Below are 23,461 nucleotides of genomic sequence, written 5' to 3' on the forward strand. Positions count from 1 at the left end.
ACTTTCAGTCTGAGTCATTCAGTGGCCTGTGGGGGTGCAGGGCTGGGGGTAGAGAGAGAAATAGAGGTGCTGGCCAAAAAGTCTCAGTACCTGCCCTTTCTTACCCCTAGGGCCCATGAACCTGGTTTAAAAACCACTTATCCAGCACCTTGTTTTCATTCTCACTCACTGAGTCCTTGAGATGTAAGCGTGTTGATGAGGAAAACTATTGCGGTGGCTGAGATGTGCTGGGTGAAAGATTTTCAACTAGTCTTTTCCTAATAAGCAATGACTTGTTTATATTCTGAGCTTTCACAGCAGCATTCTAGAAAAAAAAAAATACGGAGGACTCAAAAAAAATGTGCTGCCTGATTTAGTTTTGATTGCTCATGTCTCTGGCTTCTTTCACGGAAATATTAATTGACTATAGGGAGTTGCTGCTTTTCGCACAGTAAGCTCCTAGTCATGAAGCAAAATGGTGACATTGATCATTTTGGGGTCCCTCAGACTCTGGCAACGTTGAAACAGGCTGTCAGTTTTTTTTTTGTAACCACCAGTTAGCATGAGTGGGGGTGGCAGAAATTACCGGTTTGATTTTTGATCAGGGGCTATGGCTTATACTTAAGCTATTTGGAGGGAGGAGAAAGCGTGAATGAGTGAGTTAAGGCAGTAACAAGATGGAGCCATGCTGGGTTTTTAGGCAGTTGTTTCAAAAACAACACAAAGTAAGAAATGGTGAAAACCAGGAACTGTTTGACTTTTTCTAGTTTACAATGAGAGAAGAAAGATGTTTGGGGAGTTTTAGAAGACTTGAGTCTGTTGGCCTAGTAAGTACCTCGGGTGGCGTCCTTGTACAGATCAGTTCACAGTATACCACTGCTTAGAAGTGGACTGGATTTAATGGGACTGGCTATTCAGCAACAACTTATTATTTACCTTCTATGTATAAAGCACTATTCTGAATAAATGTCTTCTGAATTGTTGGAATCTCAACTGTACTCAATATTGTTACCATGTGAAGCATATCTTACAGAATTCCGATTTTTTTTTTAAAAACTATTACTCCCATGTCATTAAATGAAAAGTTTCAGAACAATGGTAGTTGAATGCAGTTTGGGTAAAACTGAATATCTAATGTTCTATATTTGTGTATGCATCAAACATTTCGGAAGATGGGTGAGATGCTGTAAAATAATCAGTCTAATGAAGTCAGTGTTTTAATCTGTGGTTGCCAGCATCACCAAAGAGAAACAACCAGATATCATGTGCCTCTCAGTGGAACTTGGATCTGATCAAGACCCTCTGTCTAGCTAGGAAGTCACAGGAAATACACGGAGGGCAGAGACGCAGGTTAGATGACAAACAGAGGCTCTGTCTTGAAAATTCAGACAGTAGAGAACTCTATAGAAAAACAACCCTGTTCTTCATCAAGGGAATTGTAAGGGGGAAAATTTGATGGTGCCAGTGGCTTGTGGATGTTAGATGAAGTTAAGGAATTAATGTTCTTTTCTTAGTGTGGTAATGAAATTGAGATTTAAAAATAAAGATTTTGAAACCATTAGGACCAAGGTGATAGTATATTGGGGATTTGCTTGAAAGTAATTGCGGGGTTGGGGGAGAGGGAGTCATGGGAATGAGTAGGGTAGAGAGGAGATAAGACTGTAATGATCATGACTTGATAATTACTGGTACCGGGTCACAGATATATAGGGACTCTCTTTTTTTTAATGTTTTTAACATTTTTCATAATGCAAATGTTAAAGGAAATAATGATTTAGTCTGTTTCTTAGCCATTTCCTAAAGATAGGCATTATAAGGTCCGTTATAGGCCGGGTGCAGTGACTCACGCTTGTAATCCCAGCACTTTGGGAGGCTGAGGCGGGTAGATGATCTGAGATCGGGAGTTCGAGACCAGCCTGACCAACATGGAGAAACCCCGTCACTACTAAAAGTACATTAGCCGGGTGTGGTGGCGCATGCCTATAATCTCAGCTACTCAGGACGACTGAGGCAGGAGAACCGCCTGAACCCGGGAGGCAGAGGTATCGTGCCTTTGCACTGCAGCCTGGGCAACAAGAGTGAAACTCTGTCTCAAAAAATAAAAATAAGTAAGAGCCATTATAAGTAACATCCTGGAATTTTTCAACTTGATGTGATGCTCGAAAGAGGATGTAGTTCCCTAACATCATTCCATGAACTTCTAGGATTCTGGGTTTCCTGGGGGCGGGGGAGGTAAGGGAGAGAGACTCAGGTCAGTGGGACTTCAGAATCCTGTAAATACACTTCAGTCACAGATGCGTCACCTGTACGTTTTAGATCTTTGTGTTTCCCAGAAGATTTTGTTGGGGACAAAAAGGGGGCTTGTTATTTACAGAAAGAAAAGTTTGGGGCCAGGTGTGGTGGCTCACGTCTGTAATGCCAGCACTTTGGGAGACTGAGGCGGATGGATCACGAGGTCAGGAGTTCAAGACCAGCCTAACCAACATGGAGAAACCCCGTCTCTATTAAAAATACAATATTAGCTGGGCGTGGTGGCGCATGCCTGTAATCCCAGCCACTCAGGAGGCTGAGGCAGGAGAATCACTGAGCCCGGGAGGCAGAGGTTGCAGTGAGCGGAGGTTGCAGTGAGCCGAGATTGCGCCATTGCACTCCAGCCTGGGCAACAAGAGCCAAACTCTGTCTCAAAAAAAAAAAAAAAAAAAAAAGTTTGGAAACCACACTCTTGTTTTATAAACAAGGCAACCAAAGCACGCAGAGGGGAGGTGATATACCAAGTTCGCACAGCAGGAATTGCCAATCCTCAGACCGCATGGCAGCTGTTCTTACACTCTTCAGTCACGCCAGTCCCCAGTCATTACCCTTTAGACCAAGATCTTGCACAGGGGCCCCAAGGAAGATAGTTCACCTGCATGCAGGCTTCCAGTGCTGCCTGATCCTCCTAAGTGGGAGCTGTGCTGAAATGGAAATCACTTTCTGCGTTCAAAGCACCGAAAGGAAAGCCCCATTGGAGATGCACTTACTGCATGCTCCCAGCTCCCAGCTTGCTCTTTTACTAAACTCCCTGTGCCAGGGAGCATTGTAGCAGGAGGAAGACATTGAATTTGGGAAACAAACAGTCCCACTGGGACTCTTCCTGGGCTAGAAAACCTGTATGTGGAACACTTAATCATTTTTAAGTGCTTGTTTCATCTGCTGCTCATGTTTATTTGCCCTCAATAAAACCAAGAAACCTTGGAGGGTCTCAAGAGGTATCCTGTCTTTCAGGGTTAGGGACACTGTGGAGCACAGTTAGAATCTAGGGTTACAAGTGTTGTCTGTAAATCGGAGGGTTTCCATTTTTTTTTTTTTTTTTTTTTTTTTTGAGACGGAGTTTCGCTTTTGTCACCCAGGCGGAGTGCAGTGGTGCCATCTCGGCTCACTGCAACCTCCGCCTCCCCGGTTCAAGTGATTCTCCTGCCTCGGCCTCCTGAGTAGCTGGGATTACAGGTTCCCGCCACCACACCCACCTAATTTTTTGTATTTTTAGTAGAGACGGGGTTTTACCATGTTGGGTAGCCTGGTCTTGAACTGCTGACCTCAGGTGAACCCCCCCCCCCCCCCCCCCCCCGCTTGGCCTCCTAGGAAAGAAAGGAGATGAGTAAACTAGAGTGGGAGGAAGGGTGCCGGGAACAGACTGTGGGAACTGAATTGTACATATATTCTCTTACGGCCTTGTTAGACCAGTGTCCTTTAAACTTCTTTTACTCCATTCAAACCTGCAGGATAAGGCTTGTTTTCATCAGTAACCTTTTAGTAGCGGTTTGGTCAGGTTGTGGGTTCAGGGAGGGCTTGGGGCAGGGGTGGGACCTCTGGGGAGGATGGTGGTGTCCCACTAGAGGGTTTGAGTGCAGTTTGAATAAACCCCCGTATGCATTTTGGATCTTCCTGCATGCTCACTACTTTTCCTCTGTCTACCTCTGTTGAGACCTCTTTAATTTTTAATTATTTATTTATTTATTTATTTATTTATTTATTTATTTATTGAGAGGGAGTCTTGCCCTGTCCCTCAGGCTAGAGTGCAGTGGTGCAATCTCAGGTTACTACAAACTCCATCTCCTGGGGTGAGGCAATTCTCATGCCTCAGCTTCCGGAGTAGCTGGGATTACAGGCATGCGCTACCATGCCCGGCTAATTTTTTGTATTTTTAGTAGAGAAGGGGTTTCACCATGTTGGCCAGGCTGGTCTCCAACTCCTGACCTCAAGTGATCCACCCACCTCGGCCTCTCAAAGTGCTGTGATTACAGGCATGAGCCACTGAGCCTAGCTGAGACATCTTTTTAGTTTCCTAGTTTGACCTTTAGAGCAAGACCCTTTAGCATTAGGGGGAATACTTAGAATTGAGGTCAGGGCTGGCATCCATCCACTGGAGGCATCATTAGTCATTTTAATTTTTAATGAGTACCCACTGTGTGCTGTGCTCCTGGGTTTCAGGGATGGCTAAGATCTAGTCTATACTTAAAAGTGCACAGTCTAATAATATAATGAAAAACAATACATAAGAGATTAATGTTATGACATTTTTGCTCTTTGCCACGTACCCAGGCAAATGTTGTGCTTGTGTTTGGACATTTACTTAATCTTTGCAACAGCCATCAAGAAGGGTTATCATTAATAACCCCATTTTACAGATGAGACACCAAGGCTTGGAGAGATCATCTAACTTGCATGAGATCTTAGAGGTAGTAGTAAGTGTTGGAGACAGAATTTAATGCTAGGCAGCCATCTCCAAAGTGCTTTTTTTTTTTTTTTTTTTTTTTTTTTTAAGACGGAGTCTTGCTCTGTTGCTCAGGCTGGAGTGCCGTGGCGCAATCTCAGCTCACTGCAAGCACCGCCTCCCGGGTTCAAGCCGATTCTCCTACCTTAGCCTCCCAAGTAGCTGGGACTACAGGCACATGCCACCACAACGGGCTGATTTTTGTGTTTTTAGTAGATGCGGGGTTTCACCATGTTGGCCAGGCTGGTCTTGAACTCATGTAATCCACTCGCCTCAGCCTCCCCAAGTGCTGGGATTACAGGTGTCAACCACCATGCCCGGCCCAAAGTGCTCATTCTTACAGCCACCCTCTCTGCCTTCCACTGTGGAAGGGACGTGCTCCCGACCCATTGCAGTATAATGAACATAGCCACAGAGACGTTCACATGCACGGGGCAGTGGGGAAGCAGAGTTCACCCATTCACAAGCAGGGTAGATAGAACGGAAAATCAAGGACAGCTTCACAGAAGAGATAAACCCTGGGTTGGGTTGTGAGGATGAAAAGGAATGTCTACCAGGAAGGCTAGGGGTGTGGAAATCCAGGGCCACATGAGTAACATAGACAGGACCCCAGAGGAACAAAACAGATGCCTTGTTTGGAGAACTGTAGGTGTTTTTTTTTTTTTTTTTTGGTGTGTGTGTGTTAGAATAGGAAATGTGAGTGAGACAGAGCAACAGGTAAAATGCGGAGAAATTCTCAAGGGTAACATCCCAGCTGCCCTCCCGGTTAGTAGCCATTAGCGGCATGTGGCTACTTTAAATGAGTTGAGATGAAATAAAATTAAAAATATAGTTCCTTAGTCTCAATAACCACATGCGGCTAGCAGCCACCATATTTTAGAGCACAGATGTAGAAAATATACATCATGACTCAAAGTTCTGTTGGGCAGTGCTGGGCTGAATATTTCCTTATTTGGCTCACATCTGTCAAGCTGCACCTGGTGTTTTTTGACACCTGCACACGTCAGGTTTCAGAGGGGTTTGCTTTGTTTTGGTAGAAGAGCCTGCACTGGCTGCTTAGGGCCACAGTGGATGCGCCAGAGAGATTGAATGTATAGTTAGAAGCAATGTACAGTTGCTCAAGATATGAATATTAGTAACTTTGTTTTTTTTTTAGCACTGCTCAGATGAATATATAAAAATCCCAAGAAATATGTTATTTCCCCTCTAAGCCAGCAGAGCTACTAGTTTTATTAAACAGACAATGGCAAATCTATTTTTAATTTTGTTTTTTATTAAAAAATGCCCTACTGCTTGAGATTCTAATCTCTAGCTGAATAATAAGTGTCATTTTCGAGTTGCAAATCGCCAGAGCAGTAGCATGCGTCGAAGGCACTTAATAAATAGGATTCGGTGCTTTACGTCCATGTAGAGACAAAAATAGGTCAAAAAGCCTTTCCCTTTTTCTTTTGAGTACAGTGTTCTGACTTTCCAGATGGTAAGGAACCATTTAGAACTATAAAGGGATTTTGATTTCGATAACAGTAACCGTGTTGAATTTAACAAACTTTCTATTTTGTAAGAGGCTTTCTTTGAAGTCCTGTCGGCAGTTTGTTAATATTTTAGACTGTTATTTGTGACCAAGAGATTCAGTCTGGAGGACTTTTTGTGATTCACCCGTGTGTTTTAAAATAATTTGCCACTATTTTTGGAGTGCTCGGTCCCGGGAGATTTGTGCATGAGTCCTGATTTTGTCTCTTAGTCGCGGTGTGACTCTGGGCAAGTGTGTGCTGAGGATCTCTTGGCTTTCTGACTTTGTATTTATTCACCCTGCTCAGTTTTCCCAGGGAGACCCACACTCACACCCACCCTTTAGCACGTGGACTTTGGTGGAGATGATATTGTGCGGGGCTTCGGGGGGAGACATAGGACTCAGATTGTTCCTGATACTGGCTTTTCGTAATTGGCTTAGAGGTGGTTTCATGACCTAGTTGGAGCCCATAAGATGTGATGAGACTTTTGTTGGGGCTGTTGAGAGGCACATGTGTTCTTTTCCACTGTCCTTGAACCTCAGTGGGTGGAGCTGCGGATATCGTAGCGCCATCCACCCTAGCGGCTGTCTTGCCACTGCGTGACGCCTGAGTATGAAGTCCATGTGGATGAGAGCAGAGCTGAGAGGTGGAGAGGGACCAGATCACCTCCTGGACCCAGATCAGACCTTGCCAGAGGGTAGATTCTCCTCTGGATCTTACAGATTGTGAACTATTCAGTCCTTTATTTTGCCTCCGTTAGTTTGAGTTGGATTTTCTGTCACTTTCATTGGAAAGCTCCCTCGTAAACTCTGAAACCTTTTTTCTACATTTGTAAGAGAAAAAAAAAAATGAGAGTAACAGAACAGATGCACCTTGGCTTAGTATAGATTGCATCCTGCTAAACCCATCATAAGTTGAAAATATCAAGTTCAGAATTTGCATTTAATACATTTAACCTACATTACAGCATGGTTTAACTTAGCCTACCTTTCATTGGCCTGTATTTGGGCAAAATCATGCAACCTAAGCCTAGATATATTGGATACTATACTGAAAATGAAAAACAGAAGGGTTATATGGGTACTTCAAGTACAGTTTTTATTGAATGCATATTGCTTTTGCATCATCATAAAGCTAAAAAGTCAGCCAGATGAGGTGGCTCACACCTGTAATCCCAACACTTTGGGAGGCTGAGGCGGGTGGATCACTTGAGTCCAGCAGTTCGAGACCAGCCTGGGCAACATGACAAAATCTTATCTCTACAAAAACTAAAAAAATTAGCTGGGCATGGTGGCATGTGCCTGGGGAGTTTAGGCTGCAGTGAGCCGTGATGACGCCAGTGTACTCCAGCCTGGGTGAGTGAGTGAGAGAGACCCTTTCTCAAAAAAAAAAAAAAAAAAAGGCTGAAAAATCTAAGTCAGATTATCTTAAATCGGGGACTGTCTGTACTTGCCATATACCTTGGGTTGCTGTAAAGATGAAGGAGGGCAATAGATCCAACAGCACTTTAAAAGTGGTAAAATACTAGATATTTGCGAGAAAAGATGCCAAAACCTTTCACACCAAATTTTGACTCTTTGTGTTAGAAATAAATCAACAATGTAGTTTCACAGCTCCAAGCTAATAGAGATTAAACTGTATCACTCTCAGTATATTGCCAAAGTGAGTTGGTCTCCAAAAATAGTTTTAAAAGGATATATGTATACAGAGTTCTTAAAGACGGGAAGTAAGACTGCAACAGGATTTCTTACTCATTTTTATGACCATTTTTATTTTTATTTTTTAAAAAAGTCTCTTTTTGTGCATGGATTCTATTATTTTTCCTAGATTTTACAGTGGGGGGATGTGCATTTTCTTGAGGGGGTGCTGATTTGGTGCAGTGCTATTTTGCATATATTATTAAATCAAATAGTTTTATAATTGAATATGAAGTAGGGCAAAATCCTAAACCTAGTTAGTATGGGTGTGCGTTTCCTGCGTATTCATTTTCCTGTATTGGTTTACATAGTTTCCTACCACCTTCGATTCAGAGGCATTTTAGAGGCATTTTCTCTAATGATCTGGCCCACAGATAATGACCTCATGATCCATAAGTAAATGGGATCAGCAGAGTGTTATGTCTCCTACAGCAGAAGGTGCCTGGGCTTTAGGGTTGAACGCATCTAGGTTTGAAACCTGGAGCCCCCATGTTCCCTGGGTTCAGGTGATCTTCTCCGGAACAGTGAGGGGCATAGTTCCCTGTAGCAGGTATGCATGAAAGTTAGATGAGATGATGTAAGTCAAAGTGCCTCATACCTGGTAGGTAGTTAATAATCGCTTTTCTTATTTTTTTAATTAATGGAAACGTGTGGTTTGAAGGCAGTCAGTCTGTCTCTAGGGAAATTAAGAATGTTATTAAAAGAATCAATTGGTCCCCGTAGCATTCATATTTTAATTCTTTAGGCTACTAAATCTTATTCTCACTAGTTGTTCTGTGTTTGTAATCTATACAGGCTGTGGTAGAATGAGAATGTTCTCTATTGGTATGCTAGCATATGGTCACTTACTTGTTCAGTTATTTATTTGTTTGTTCCAACATATGTGTAAATGGGGATCTTCTCTGCCAGGGGTTGAGGAAAACAACCTTTTTTCTCTCTGATATGGTTTGAATGTTTGTCTCCTCCAAATCTCATGTGGCAGTGAAATCCACAGTGTTGGAGATGGGGCTGGTGGAAGGTAACTGAATCATGGTGACTGATTCCTCATGAATGGGTTAGCACCATCCCCTTGGTGATGAGACAGTTCTCACTCATGAGAGATCTGGTTGTTTAAAAGAGTCTGAGACCTCCTCCTTCTCTCTTGCTTCCCCTTTTGGCATGTGACATGTCTGCTCCTCTTTCACCTCCCGCCATGATTGTAAGCTTCCTGAGGCCCAGCAGATGTGGGTGCCATGCTTCCTGTACAACCCTGCAGAACCATGAGCCAATTAAACGTCTTTTCTTTATAAATTACTCAGCCTCAGGAATTTCTTTCTAGCAATGCAAAAATAGATTAATATATTCTCCTAAATTATTTATTGACTTTTTCGTAGGTCTATGGACTGGGCTATTTCTGAAGCCACTGTTTAGGTAAAGCATTGTTTGCTATTAGAAATTCTACATTCACTTCCTCTCCTGGCAAAGATTTTTCTATTATGGGAGTAGTTCATTCCTTTCATTTTTTTCCTCCCCTGATATAAACAAAAAACGTGGAGAGCTGTCATGGGTAAGATGGATTTGTTTAATTCTGCGGACACCGTCAGGGAGACCCAGGAGCCCTTGCATGGGGGAGTGAGGGAGATGAACATCATCTCAGGAAGAACTTTTAACCTCTGGAGCTCCCCATCAGTAGGACGGACTGTTCCAGAATGCAGTTGAGATCTAGTGCCAAAGATGTTTTATTAGGATAGAAATCACTAAAGGACAATTATTTATTTATTGTTTTGGGGGACAGGGTGGAGTACAGTGGCACAATCATAGCTCACACTGCAGCCTCAAACTCTTGGGTTCAAGCGATCCTCCTGCCTCAGTCTCCCAAGTAGCTGGGACTGCAGGCACGCTCAGCAATATCCTGCTAATTTTTAAACTTTTTGTAAGGATGGGGTCTCGCTCTGTTGCTCAGGCTGGTCTCAAACTCCTGGCTTAAAGCAATCTTCCCACCTTGGCCTCCCAAAGTGCTGGGAATACAGGCATGAGCCACTACACCTGTCCAATTTTTTAAAAAGCATTTTTTGAGATCCTAGTACTGTATGAGTCACCAAAGATTGAATAGACGAGATTTCAGCAGCCATAGTCAGAAGCTTGAAATTCCATGTTATTAGAGATCGTGTTGGGGTAATGACTGAGATCAAGAGTTGGCACGCTATGGGTCAGTCTGTCTTCCTGTAGCCCATGAGCTAAGAAGGGCTTTTACATGTTTAAAGTGTCCAAAAAAAATCAAAACAAGAGTAGTGTTTTGTAGCACGTGAAAATTAAATTTCAGTGTCCATAGATTAAGTTTTCTTGGCACACAACCATGCCTGTTTCCTCTTATCTGTGGTTGCTTTCCTACTACAGTCATTGAGTTGAGAGTTGCCAGAGAGATGGTATGGCATGCAGAGCTTTCGTGATTTACTGTCTCACCTTACACATAAAAAGTTTGCTGGCCTGTATTCTAAAGTAGAGTATCCTTAACTTTCCCACCCTGAAACATTGTGGAAAATGATGTTTGTTCAGCATACTGGGATAAGTGGATGATACCTCGCTGGCCTGGGGCTGAAAGCACCACCCCAGCACACCCGAGGCTCATTTGCTGCAGAGCCTCTAGAAGTTCTCACTGAGAGCCAGCTGTGGACATAGGTTTCAGCCCTACCTGCAGCTGTTTGATACTAACATGCCTACCTGGGTCAGCTCTTCTTCTGAGGCATCTTCAGGATGCCTGGACTCACATGATCATAGTCATCTACGTAGCTAAGTCTCACAAAGGTTTTCGCAGTTTACAAATGCTTTTCACTTAGGGCTGCTCGCTTTTTCTCTGTTTTCAATGGTTATGTTTATCTCTCATAATCCTTTTGGTCCTGGTCTCTCCACTTCAATTAGCCTTTCTTGAAGATGTTAGGGCATGTATGAAAGTGTTTATTATTTAAAAATTTGTAATGTTGCAGGGGGAGACAGGACATATACACACACTCTCACACATATATACACACATATATGTATACTATATATACATGTGTGTATATATCCTGTTCGTATTCATATGTATATGTATGTATGTATGTATACATATATATGTGTGTTTATGTGTATGTGTGTATATATGTAATACTCCATATATATATGGAGTGGCATGTGAAAATTAAATTTCACTGCCCGTAAATTAAGAGTATTGCAAAATCCATGTGCCTTTGGCATTTTAATCACAATCATGGATGTAGCAGTGGGACAGGAGGCTGGAGAAGACAGAGCCAGACCTTACAGAGTTAGCTGGAGGCAAAGCTCAGCCTCCCGCACGGAGCTCACAGAGCTCATTCTCCCCCACAGAGGTCCCGTGTGCTGCCTGGGTTCTAGCTACATCTTCTGTATTGCTCGGTTTTACTACACTTACTATTCTGGGATTCATGTGCGGGCCCATCTCCGTTTTCATCCTCAATGTGTTCATGGCAAAGTGCTATTATCTGAACTGGCTTATTGAGTCTCTGTTTCTTGTGATCAGGGCATAATGGTAGTTGGTACTTACCGTGTTCCAGGTCTTGTCGTCACACTTTACATGGATTAATTTTTTTTTTTTCCAGTAAGGTAGATAATGATGGCCATCCCTATTTTACAGATAAAGAATCAGAATCATAGAAAGGTTAAGTTACTGGTCTATGCCACCAACTAGGAAATGAGAGGAGTGAGGCTTGAACCCAGGTGGCTTGTTGCTGAAGCTCATACTCTTTGCTACCTTGGGCTGCCACTTGAAGCTGTGGAATGCAGCTGAGATGCCTGGGTGTGGAACTTGGTGGGAACAGAGGGAACACTGAACTGTAGATGGGTGGCCAACCTAGGTAAGTGAGATTGGGCCTGGCCTAGTGCAGCAGCTGTAGAAGTTGCAGGGTTCATGGTGTGCAGGAAGCAAATGGACAGAAAAATATGACAAGGCTGGTCCTTGGTCCTGCTGGCCAGAGGGAACCTTCCAGTTTTCTGGCAGAGACTGTGAATGGGGAGATGAACACAGTTGACACCATTGTGTGCCAGGCGTTTGTTACGGTATTTAATCCTCCTAATAACTCTGCCAGCTGGTGGTCTTGCTTCCATGTTCCCATTTTACATAGGAGCTACCATGGTCAGAGAGGTAGAGAGCTCCCCTAGGATCAACTAGTGAGTAGAGGCCAGAGCCAGAGTTTAAACTTTGGAATCATCTGCCTCCGCTGTCTTTCCTTTCCATCACACCAGCTCTGTAGGAAGCAGGCCGAACTGGACCCTCCACGCTAGTCATTGTCAACCTTATCCCTTTGATAGTCTCTTGAAATGTGGCCTCTTCCCCCAGAAGTGCTTGTTTGTGTACGGCATGCACACAGTTTTGAATGCAAAATCTGGAGCTTTACTGAATCCCATCTATTCTGACCTTGTAAAGTCAAGCTAAACCAGGGCTAATACAATTGAGAGGAAGAGGAATGTAGTGATTGCTAACTACTGGCTTCATCTGGATCTTTTTCCCGATTAGCAGTGACTTTGCTCATTCTGGGTAGTTAGTACCTAATGTGTGTTAGGTTCCAGACCCAGACCTCACATGCTCGATTTTATTTCAGGACCCCTTTAACCCTATGCCGTAATTTCCCCTATTTTAAAGACGATAAACGGAAGCTTGGAACTTGGAAATTTATCCATGCCAGGTGAGCTGGAGAACCTGGCTTCTAACTTAGCTCTTCATTATAATGACTTTCAAAATAGTCAGGCTGCAGTTAGTGCCAGCAGGTCTTTAGCATGAATAAGTGAGTGCTTGAGGATATTGCCAGACCCTCAAATGTCATTTCTCACCTGCCTCTGTTAGGCAGCTCAGATCCACCAGCCCGGGGAATGCTGCTGAATTTCTGGTTTTATCCTGAATGCCATCCGATGCATTCATTAACATGACTGTGAAAGCACCTCACCCTCTTGGAGGGTTATAGAACTAGGAAGTCCTTGCAGCCTCTATTGCAGGCAGCAGTGCAGTTAATCCCTGCTGAGACAGTGCCAAGCTGTCCAGGGGGTTGAAAATCACAGGAGGTTTGCAAAGACTTGCCTGCCTTTACAGACTCCAAAGTGTAGAATTGTAAATGACGGGACACGTAAAGATGCCACGTATTGTGTGAATGCTTCTCTAGCAGTAAAATATTATACCACCATGAAACCCTTATGAACATGCAAATCATCATTTCTGCATAAGCACCAGCAGTAAAGTGAAATTCAGCTCCATCCAGTTTTGCAAGAATTTTCCCTGGTGGTGAGTGCGAGCCATTGTGTGAATTCTCATCTGGGTGAAGAGAAACAAAATCCATTTCTCTGAACATGGTTATTCTTTGAAATAGCTTTGGCCTCAAACTTCAGAGCAAAAATTATCCTGCATGGGAAATGCTAACTGTATCATTTCTAAAGCTGTAGCTTTGTTGCTGAGGCATATTAACGTGATAGAAACTTTTCCTTGGGGCTCATGACTTGCCTCTGCCTGATTTTTTTCATACACTTAAAGACCAGTGAATGGAGTGAGCGGTGCTCTCTTGAAAATTCACTTTTACCATTTGGCTTTTTTGAAAGAAAACTTTGTTTGGCTTAAATGTTTATAGTAAAAACTGTAGAATGGGATGTGAAAAAAAAATTGCTCCTATTCCTACCACCCTCCAGTTATTGCTGAAGGTACTTTCACTTGCGATCGTGTGAAGAGACCACCAGACAGGCTTTGTGTGAACTGTAAAGCTTTTTAATCACCTAGATGCAGCCGGACTGAGTCCGAAAAGAGAGTCAGCAAAGGGAGACAGGGGTGGGGCCGTTTTATAGGATTTGGATAGGTAGTAGAAAATTACAATCAAAGTGGGTTGTTCTGTGGCTGGCAGGGATGGGGGACACATGGTGCTCACTGGGAGAGCTTTTGAGCCAGGATGAGCCAGGAGAAGGAATTTTACAAGGTAATGTCATCAGTTAAGGCAGGAACCGGCCATTTTCACTTCTTTTGTGATTCTTCTGTTACTTCAGGCCATCTGGATGTATACGTGCAGATCACAAGGGATATGATGGCTTAGCTTGGGCTCGGAGGCCTGACAGGTACATATTTTATATTTTCTTGATTATGGTTATTTTTCCTCCCTATTTGTCTGAAAGCTCTACTAGAGAACACATTTTGTCCCTTTTGACTGCTGTAGTATCCTTAGCACTTTAAAAAGATCTTAGCACATAATAGATGCCAAACAAATATCAGTTGAGTATTATATTCTTGGTGGTAGAAGGAGTCAGACTTTATTACCTTGAATCCCAGCTTTCCCACTTAGTGACTGAGTGGCTCCGGCACGTTACTCAGCTTCTCCGAATTCCAGTGTTCTGCTAAAATGACAATAATGGGGCTGGGCGCAGTGGCTCATGCCCATAATCCCAGTACTTTGGGAGGCTGAGATGGGTGGATCACTTGAGGTCGGGAGTTCTAGACCAGCCTGACCAACATAGCGAAACCTCGTCTCTACTAAATACAAAAAATTAGCCGGGTGTGGCGGCGCATGCCTGTAACCCCAGCTACTTGGGAGGCTGAGGCAGGAGAATCGCTTGAACCCGGGAGGCAGAGGTTGCAGTGAGCCGAGATCACACCATTGCACTCCAGCCTGGGCGACAGGAGTGAAACTCTATCTCCAAAAACAAAAATAAAAATAAATAAATAAAAATGACAATAATTGTTCACCAAGACTGACCTCAGCTGGTGTATTAGTTTGCTAGCCCTATCATAACAAAGTACCACAAACTGGGTGGCTTAGACAATAAAAATATATTATGTCACAGTTCTGCAGGCTAGAAGTCCAAGATGAAGTTGTTAGCAAGGTTGGTTTCTTCGGGGCCTCTCTCCTTGGCTTGTGGAAGGCGGTCTTCCTGTACCTCTATATGGTTTCCCCCCTCTCTATGTGTCTGTATCCTTATCTCCTCTTACAAGGACACTGGTCATTCTAGATTAGGACCCACTCATACATTCCCATCTTACCCTAATTACTACTTTAAAGATCCTGTCTTCAAATACAATCACATTCTTAGGTACTGATGGTTAGAACTTGAACATATGCATTTTAGGGGAGGCACAGTTAAGCCTGTAACCCAGGGTCACTGGTTTGATTAGACTTTGTAATCGGGAACCTGCCATTCAGATGTTTCGGTATTACATTAGTTTCAAATCTAATTGAGGAGATAATGTAATTAAAGGTTAACATAAAAGTCAGCTACCTCTACAGGCTGAGACATCATCTGCTTGGTGAACACCGTGCTCTTGGGGCTCTGGAGTTGACTGCCACCCCTGTACTAGGGTATCCTGCAGTTATCCCGAAGGATGAAGGCACAGGTGCCTCTGAGACTTACTGAATCACTGTGGCCTGTGTTTACCCTCTGAGGGCAGGCACCACACCTCAGACCAGATGGGCCTGTAGTGCCTGCCAGGCCATGTCTGGCCCAGTCCAACAACAGTTGTCTAATAACATTTAGCACTTATTGAGTGCTTACTGTATACTGGACATAGATCCTGATGGGCCTCAGTCTAGAGTTCCAGTTAACTGCCCCAGGACCACACAGTATGTGCCAGAGTCTGTGTCAGGCTCTGTGCTCTCTTACCTGCTGGGCTGGACCAGTTCCCAGGGAAGGTATCTTTCTGGTGGCAGCTGGGAGCCCCAGCCAGTAGCAAGTCTGGGGCTGCAGCTTACCCAGCCTGTGCCCAGTAAGTACAACCAGCTGATGGAGAGCCCTCTGGGGTTGCCCCATCTTAATCGATCCTTCCTTACTTCCATGCTGTTGAGGCCTGTATTAGAGGATCCGAGCCACAGCTTGCATGAAGCCTGGGGGCTCTGGGTCCAGGCTGCCTTGGTCACTGACAGCACTGTGTGTGTTAAGGCTCGAGTGTGTCCCATGGGCCCTCCAGTTGTGTTTTGGACCTCTGTACCTCCACTCCCTCTCAGTTCTGTTCCTGATCTGTCTTGTTCTTCAGACGAGAGCTCACAGGGTACCTCGGACTTGGGTTTTGCTGTCTGGGACTTTTCACTGATGAGAATGGGACTCCATACATGAGAGAGGAAGATGGCTGTGTGCTTTCTTCTGGTTCCGGAGCTCGAGCTAAGTGAGCTCTGCATGTCTGAGCTTTCTGGGAGTCTGGTTATTATGATAGGTGTCGGAACTCATGCTGAAAGTACTCCAGTAAGAAAAGCATGGAATTATGGGAGCCCAGGAAAGGGGCCACCTGACTAGAGGCTAATGATTCCTGAATCTTGAAAGCTGAGTTGGTGTTAGCCGGGTGAAAGGAAGAAGGGAGGGCTTTGTAGACAGTGGGAACTGCAGGAACAGAAAGGTGAGAAATGTTTGAGGTGTGAAAGAGAGCATTATTTTAGGGCTGTTACTACAAATGTCCAGAAGCTTACGATTTGGAAAGGTGAAGAGGTTGCCTCAGGATTACGCCTGGGCCAGACTGGGAGGGGCTTTGTGTGCAAAGCCAAGCAGCTTGAATGTTACCCTCTTTGGGGGCTCAAGTCTGTGTCTGTGTCTGTGTATGCGTGTATATGTGTGTACATGCGTGCGCGTGTGTGTTGTGTGAGGACTTGACCCTATAGCTTCCACTGTTGCCTAGTGATATGTCTGTGTCTGAGTCTGCAAACTGTGCAAGTTCTTGTCCAGTTATCTTTTTTAAAAACTTAGGAATATTTTTCCAATCCAATCGCTGGTTTCGGGAAGCCATTGTCAGTGGCTTGAGAGTGCTCCTCTGGCCCCAGGGGCCACCTAGGGACCTGGGCAGGCATCGGTCCTAGAGCAAGAGGAGAAGAGGCAGCTTCCGATGAGCCTTCCCACTCCATCCTCATGGCAGGGCTCCCTGCCCTCTCACCTGACATCTTCCAGCCCTCCAGGCCCTGGCTGCCTGTCTTCAGAGTGTTCTGGAGGAACAGGAAGACAGAAGCAGAGGGAGGAGCATGTATGTATCCACATGCAGGATTAGAAGGGACTTTTTACAAATTCTCTTCTTGACACTCCTTTTTTTGTGTCACGAGTTTGCCTGTGAACCCTTAGAATCTCTGATAATGAGCGGGTCATGGTGGCTCACACCTGTAATCCCAGCACTTTGAGAGGCAGAGGCGGGTGGATCACCTGAGGTCAGGAGTTGAGATGAGCCTGGACAACATGGTGAAACGCTGTCTCTACTAAAAATATAAAACTTAGCTGGGCGTGGTGGTGGGCGCCTGTAATCCCAGCTGCTCGGTGCTCAGGAGGCTGAGACAGGAGAATCACATGAACTGGGGAGGGGGAGGTTGCAGTGAGCCGAGATCACGCCACTGCACTCCAACCTGGGTGACAGAGTGAGACTCTGCCTCAAAAAAGAAAAAGAAAAAAAGAAAAAAAGAATATCTGCTAATATGTGAGCAGTATCGTCGTCATCGCCACCATTGTCGTCAACATTGCTATGGACCACATGTTTGTGCCCCTGCAAAATCCATAGGAAACCTAACTTTCAAGGTGATGGTTAAGTGTCACCTTTAGGTGACACTTAGGTCATGAAGGCAGAGCCCTCATGAATGAGATTAATGCTTTTGTATAAAGAGACCTCAGAGAGCTCCCTCACCTCTTCTTCTGCGTGAGGGTATAGCAAGAAGACCACTGTGAAGCAGCAAGGGTGCCCTCACCAGACACCGAATCCGCTGCTTCCTGATCTTAAACTTCTCAGCCTCCAGAATTGTGAGAATTTGTTGATAAGCCACCCAGTCTATGGTATTCAGTTAAAGCAGTCTGAATGGGCCAAGAGAACAACCACCACCGCCTCTGTCATCATCTCCAGCCTCTATAAGCTTGTGTGCATCAGCATTTGCTTGAGGTATGTTTAATTCTCACAGTAACCATAGGAGTTAGATACTTGTTGCATCCTCATTTCACCCTTGAGGAAACTGAGGCAGGGAAATGCTCAGTAAGTTGTCCAAGGTCACACAGCTGATAAGTAGCAGAGCTGGAGTTCAAAGGCAGGCCATCTGGCACAAGAGTAGGCTTTGAACCATTTCCTCCTGCCTCTCGCGGAGGAAACGTGTCCCTGACAGTTCCTTCACCTGTGAGCTGGAAGGAAGGAAGAACTCGACAGCAGCCAACTCCCTTTGCCTCGGCATCTGCGTGATGTTGGTTTCCTCTTCTCTGTAGAGCTCCCCTGAGTTTTATGTTGTAATCAAATGTGGTCAGCATTTGCTTATGGAATTTGATTTAGCTGGACAGGTTCTCTCTGTAAATTTTGCAGGTGCAGTGTCCCCTGAAGACAGAGTGGCCATGGGTCTCAGGCCTTGGGTGTCACGGTGGGAGCACACACGGTTGCTTTAATAAATGAGCAGAGAGCATGGCTGGCGCCCAGCCCAAAGGACCTTGTTGACTGGTGGGCACATGGTATGTTACATCTGTCGTTGCGAGAGAATTCCTCATCTTCCTACAGACATTATCTTGCCAAAGCACTTTTGCTTCCATCTCATCCTTTCCTTGGACAAGTCATCTATAATCTCTCAAGCAGGGGCCTCCTCTGCCTCCTGCCTTCACCCTTGCAGGGAATGGTGGTTTCTTCTCAGGATGTCTGGGAGCTCCTTGGCTCAGAATGGGTTAAGTCCAACCCGGGCTGCCTCCTGAGGACCTGTCCCCCTGGATCACTGTTGGTTTTAATCTTCATTATCTTGAATGGCAATGCTGTCAGCACTCGGGAGGGGTCCTTGAACAGCCAGATGGTGGCTGGATTTTTCTGCCAGTCATCAGTTTTCGTCTGATTGCTGTGCAGGTGCAGGGAGGAGGAGGGGTTTTAGTACTTCCCATGCCTTCCAGTGTTCAAGCACGTTCCTCCAGGAACCCTTAAAGGAGCTATGAAGGCTGGGAGAATTTTTGAGAGGTAATATAGTGGATTCATTCACTTAATAAATATTTATTGAGCACCTGCTGTGTGCCAGGAACTGTACTAGGCACCGGGGATACAGGAATGATTGAAGCAAAGCCCTGTTCCAGTGGATCTTATAGTAAACAAACAAATAGGTATGAAATATATCAGGTGGCATAGAGTGCTGAGAAGGGGAGATACAGCAGGTTAATGGTACTGGGGTCAAAGGCTCACTGGGGCATGCATGAAGGGTGGGATGATGTTGTTTTAGAAAAAGAGACTACCAGACCAGGCGCGGTGGCTCACGCCTGTAATCCCAGCCCTTTGGGAGACTGAGGTGGGTGGATCACTTGAGGTCAGGAGTTCGAGACCAGCCTGGACAACATGGTGAAACCTCATCTCTATTAAAAATACAAAAATTAGCTGGGCACGGTGGCACGTGCCTGTAATCCCGGCTACTCAGGAGGCTGAGGCAGGAGAATCGCTTGAACCCAGGAGGAGTTGGTTGCAGTGAGCCGAGATCACACCACTGCACTGCAGCCTGGGCAACAGAGCAAGACCCTCTCAAAAAAAAAAAAAAGAAAAGAAAAGAAAAGAAAAAGAGACTGCACAAAGTGTCTCTGAGAAAGTAGCATTTGATCTAGCACTGTCTGAAGTGAGAAAGCAAACCTCTTAGATAATTGAGGAAGAACATTCCAGAGAGAGGGAACAGCAAGTACAAGGACCTTGATTAGCGAGGAGGCTGTGGTGGCTGAATGAAGCTAGGGAATGCTACACACCAAATGTATGTGCAAAGAACTTTTTTTCTTCTCTTCTTGTAGCATTGTTGTGTTTTCTCATTCATGCATTTATGCATGCATTCATTTAGTAATTCTTTTCTGAGGGTAACATTGGTTTTGGGCACAACGTTAGGAACTGGGACTTTAGACTTCAGTATGTTCCTTTGGGGAAACCGCAGGGGTGCTGGGTGCTGGCCTGGAAGGTACCCTTAGAATTGTCTTTCTCAATGTCGTTTCCTTCTCACTCCTCCTTCATCACTAGGCTTCAGAGAAGAGCCTGCGGTCAAAGTTTTTACTTTCTTAACTTTGCCACCCAAACCTGGCTTCCTTCCCACAAGCTGCTGCCATGTGCTGTTAATGACCTAGTTGTCAGATCTAAGCACCTTTCTTCCATCCTCATCTTTTCTGAACTCTGCAGTGGCACTTCATGCCATTGACCATCTCCTTCCTTGTTTAGAAGCCTTTCTGTCTGCCTTCCTTGAAGAAGACTGTCTCAGGATACCCTGGGTTCTTTGAGAACTCCCATCCAATCACCTTTGTCAGCATCTCTCTTCTTGCCCTTCAAAGTCAGGTCAACTCCAGGTTCTGTGACTTCTTCTCATGGATGAACTTACTCCCTTGGTATGTGAGTTACCCCATCTGTCCTGCTGGCACCTTTAAACTTAGTATCTTCAGTGGAGAGCTCATCTTCTCCCCTCCTGATAATTCTTCCTTTACACTGCGTCTGTTCTGGTGAATACACCTGTGTCCCCTTCTGTTTCTGCCATCTAATTTCTTCTTGTTTGCCCAAATCTTAGCAATTTCTGTAATGCTCTCTCTGATACCATCTTTTTTTTTCTAGTTCTTCTGCTCCCTGGGCTAAGTCTTCCACAGGACAATGGCTTTCAAACTGTGCTTCTCGGCCCTGCAGTACGCATCACCTGGGAACTTGTTGGAAATCCAAATTATCGAATCCCACCTAGATCTCTAGACTCTGAAACTCTGGGGGAGGTGGTATTGAGGGGAGGGCAGCAATCTGTTTGAACAAAGCTCTCCAGGTGACAGTGATGTTCCTAAAGTTTGGGAACTGCTGAAGTAGACAGTGGAAGTAGCTTCCTTCCCAGTCTCCATGACGGGCCCACTTGACTCTACACCACGATGTCAGCTTTTTCTACAAAGAGAACAGTCCTGATCTGATGCCTCTTCTCATCACACGCCCTCTGTGGCTCCTGCATTGGCCACGATGGGACAGATCTGAGTTCGTGTTGTCCAGGAGTGAATTCAGGCCAGACATTTTGCACTTATATCCACTCTTCAGGGCTAACCCAGAGTTGCTTTTTAAGTGTAAATTACGTCCCTCTGTAAAGATGTGTCTCATTTTTTTCAGTCCATGTGCCAAAAGTTTATGCATGATTTTTTTTTTTTTTTGGCAGAGGGACGGAGGGGCGAGGAGGGTAATAGGACATTCTTTTCAGCAAAGTCTTTTAAATGTCTTAGGAGAAACCATTGATCAGAGTAGCTTTTGTTTGGTAGGCTGTATCTTCTGGATAATCCAGGGTGAATTACCTCCATCCCAGACCCTTTTCAGGTGGAGGAGGCTGGAGTTAGCTGATTTCTAAGGCTACTTCCAGCTTGGATATTCTAGGGTGAGATGGGTGGTGACTCTCATTTATCTGTTTTAAAAGGTTAAATTTTTTTTATTGTTTAAAAAGTGAGGTAAGATGAGAACTGTAGTAGGCCGATGATAACAGGCTCCAGTTCCTGAAACCTGTAGCTGTTTCCTGATTTGGAAATAGGAAAAGACCCTTTGTGGATGTGATTAAGTTAAGGATCCTGAGAAGAGAGAAGCATGGGTTATCCAGGTGGGTACTAAAGGCAATCACATGTCTCCTTATAAGAGGGAGGCAAAGCCAGACGTGGTGGCTCTCGCCTGTAATCTCAGCACTTTGGGAGGCTGAGGTGGACAGATCATGAGGTCAGGAGTTCGAGACCAGCCTGGCCAAGGTGGTGAAATTCCATCTCTACTAAAAATACAAAAACTAGCTGGGTGCTGTGGCAGGAGCCTGTAATCCCAGCTACTCAGGAGGCTGAGGCAGGAGAATTGCTTGAACCCAGGCGGCGGAGGTTGCACTGAGCCGAGATTGCGCCACTGCACTCCAGCCTGGGCGACAGAGTGAAATTTCATCTTAAAAAAAAAAGAGGGAGGCAAGGGGAGACTGAACACATAGCAGAAGGCAGTGTGACCGTGGGGGTAGAGATTGCAGTCATGCAGCCACAGGTCAAGGAATGCTGGCAGTTATCAGAAGCTGTAAGAGTTGAGTAATAGATGTATTTTCCCTAGAGTGCCTGGAGGGAGCACAGCCGTGCAGCGTCTTGATTTTGGACTTCTGGCTTCCAAACTTGTGAGAGAGTATGTTTCTGTTGTTTTCAGCCACCAAGTCTGTGCTATAGCAGATGTGGAATTTTACCACTATATTAAAAAAAAGGGAGAGAGAGAGAGAGAAATGAACACTCCTGTGTTGAAATGTGATCTGGACAGCGGGTCTCTCTGTCCTTGGCATCAAGGTTCCTGGCAGGATGTATGTTCTCGGCACTGCCCTCCCCAGCTCTGCGCTGTTACTCAGGAGTGGCAGTTTCTGTCTCCCAGCCTTGTCCCTCCATTATAACGCCTTCTCATGTCCACACCTGCTGTTTTGTTTCATTAATCGCAGCTGGGGAATTTAGCAGCTTCCAGTCTCTGTTGGAGTCAGGATTGATGGGTAGTGGGAAAAAGCCACAGTGGGCTTTGTTCCCTCTCTCTTTCACCATCTGATATGGTTTTGCTGTGTCCCCACCCAAATCTCACCTTGAATTGTAGTTCCTGTAATCCCCAGTGTCATGGGAGGGACCCGGTAGGAGGTAATTGAATCAAGGGGCAGTTACCCCGATGCTGTTGCCCTTGTGTTAGTGGTGATAGTGAGTGAGTTCTCACGAGATCTGATAGTTTTAGAAGGGACTTCCCCCCTTTTGCTCAGCCTTTCTCCTTGCTGCCACCATGTGAAGAAAGACATGTTTGCTTCCCCTTCCATCATGATTGTAAGTTTCCTGAGGCCTCTGCAGCCACCCTGAACTATGAGTCAATTAAACCTCTTTCCTTTTTAAATTACCCAGTCTCAGGTATGTCTTTATGAGCAGTGTGAGAACAAGACTAATACAGCATCCTGTATTTGGGGATTGGATAAACATCCATATTCTGAAATGAACAAATTGTCCTCTGGAACATTCCTTTACAAAGGCTTTCCTTCATAATGCAAGGTCGTTTTGGGCCGCTCCATAGTGCTTTCTAGTAGAAGCCAGCATTCTCTGCAGAGCAAACTGGGGGAATTGTCTGGGATGCTCAGTCTTTAAGTTGCTCATTGACTGATCAACTGCTAGAATGACAAATCATAGCTTTTTAAGACTGGTCTCTGGAGATGACCAAATTCAGTTTCCTCATCTTGCAAATAAGAAAACAAAGACCCAAAGTGTTCCTGAGATGAGCTGTAGTGGAATATAGCATTATACTTGGCCCCTGCTGCCCACCTGTGTCTGTCCCTTCTTCCCCAAAACTGTGCAAAAATGTGTTGTTGGACAATAGCTGTTATTATATTTAGTGTTATAAACTGACATTTATTGAAGCCATACTGCGTATCAGTACTTCTCTCAACACTTTTCTTGTATTAAGTCATTTCATTTTCATTATAGTTATATGAGTTACATGCTACTATTAGTAGAAAATGTTTGGACTTTATAATTGGTCAGACTTTTAAATTCTGGAGTCACCATTTTCTGGTTAAATATAAACCTCATGTGTAGAGTGGCGGTAATGTGGTTCCAGCACGGGTCCTTAATGAATGTCTATAGGTGAA

The 23,461-nt window shown here is 44.7% G+C and overlaps 1 protein-coding gene across 5 annotated transcripts in view; it reads left to right on the top strand.

Moving 5' to 3' along the window:
- Nucleotides 1–23,461, top strand: part of LARGE1 (LARGE xylosyl- and glucuronyltransferase 1) — a 629,905-nt gene that overhangs the window by 73,675 nt on the left and 532,769 nt on the right. The window contains exon 1 of one of the 5 annotated variants that reach the window (XM_073006773.1): nt 14,003–14,021. The exons of the other annotated variants lie outside the window; for them this stretch is intronic. The gene's annotated coding sequence lies outside the window, so the exon portion shown is untranslated. Of the gene's footprint in view, nt 1–14,002; nt 14,022–23,461 lie in introns of those variants that run through there. 5 annotated transcript variants of the gene reach the window in all.

This window comes from Chlorocebus sabaeus, chromosome 19 (assembly GCF_047675955.1).
Source record: "Chlorocebus sabaeus isolate Y175 chromosome 19, mChlSab1.0.hap1, whole genome shotgun sequence".
Taxonomy (NCBI): Eukaryota; Metazoa; Chordata; class Mammalia; order Primates; family Cercopithecidae; genus Chlorocebus; species Chlorocebus sabaeus.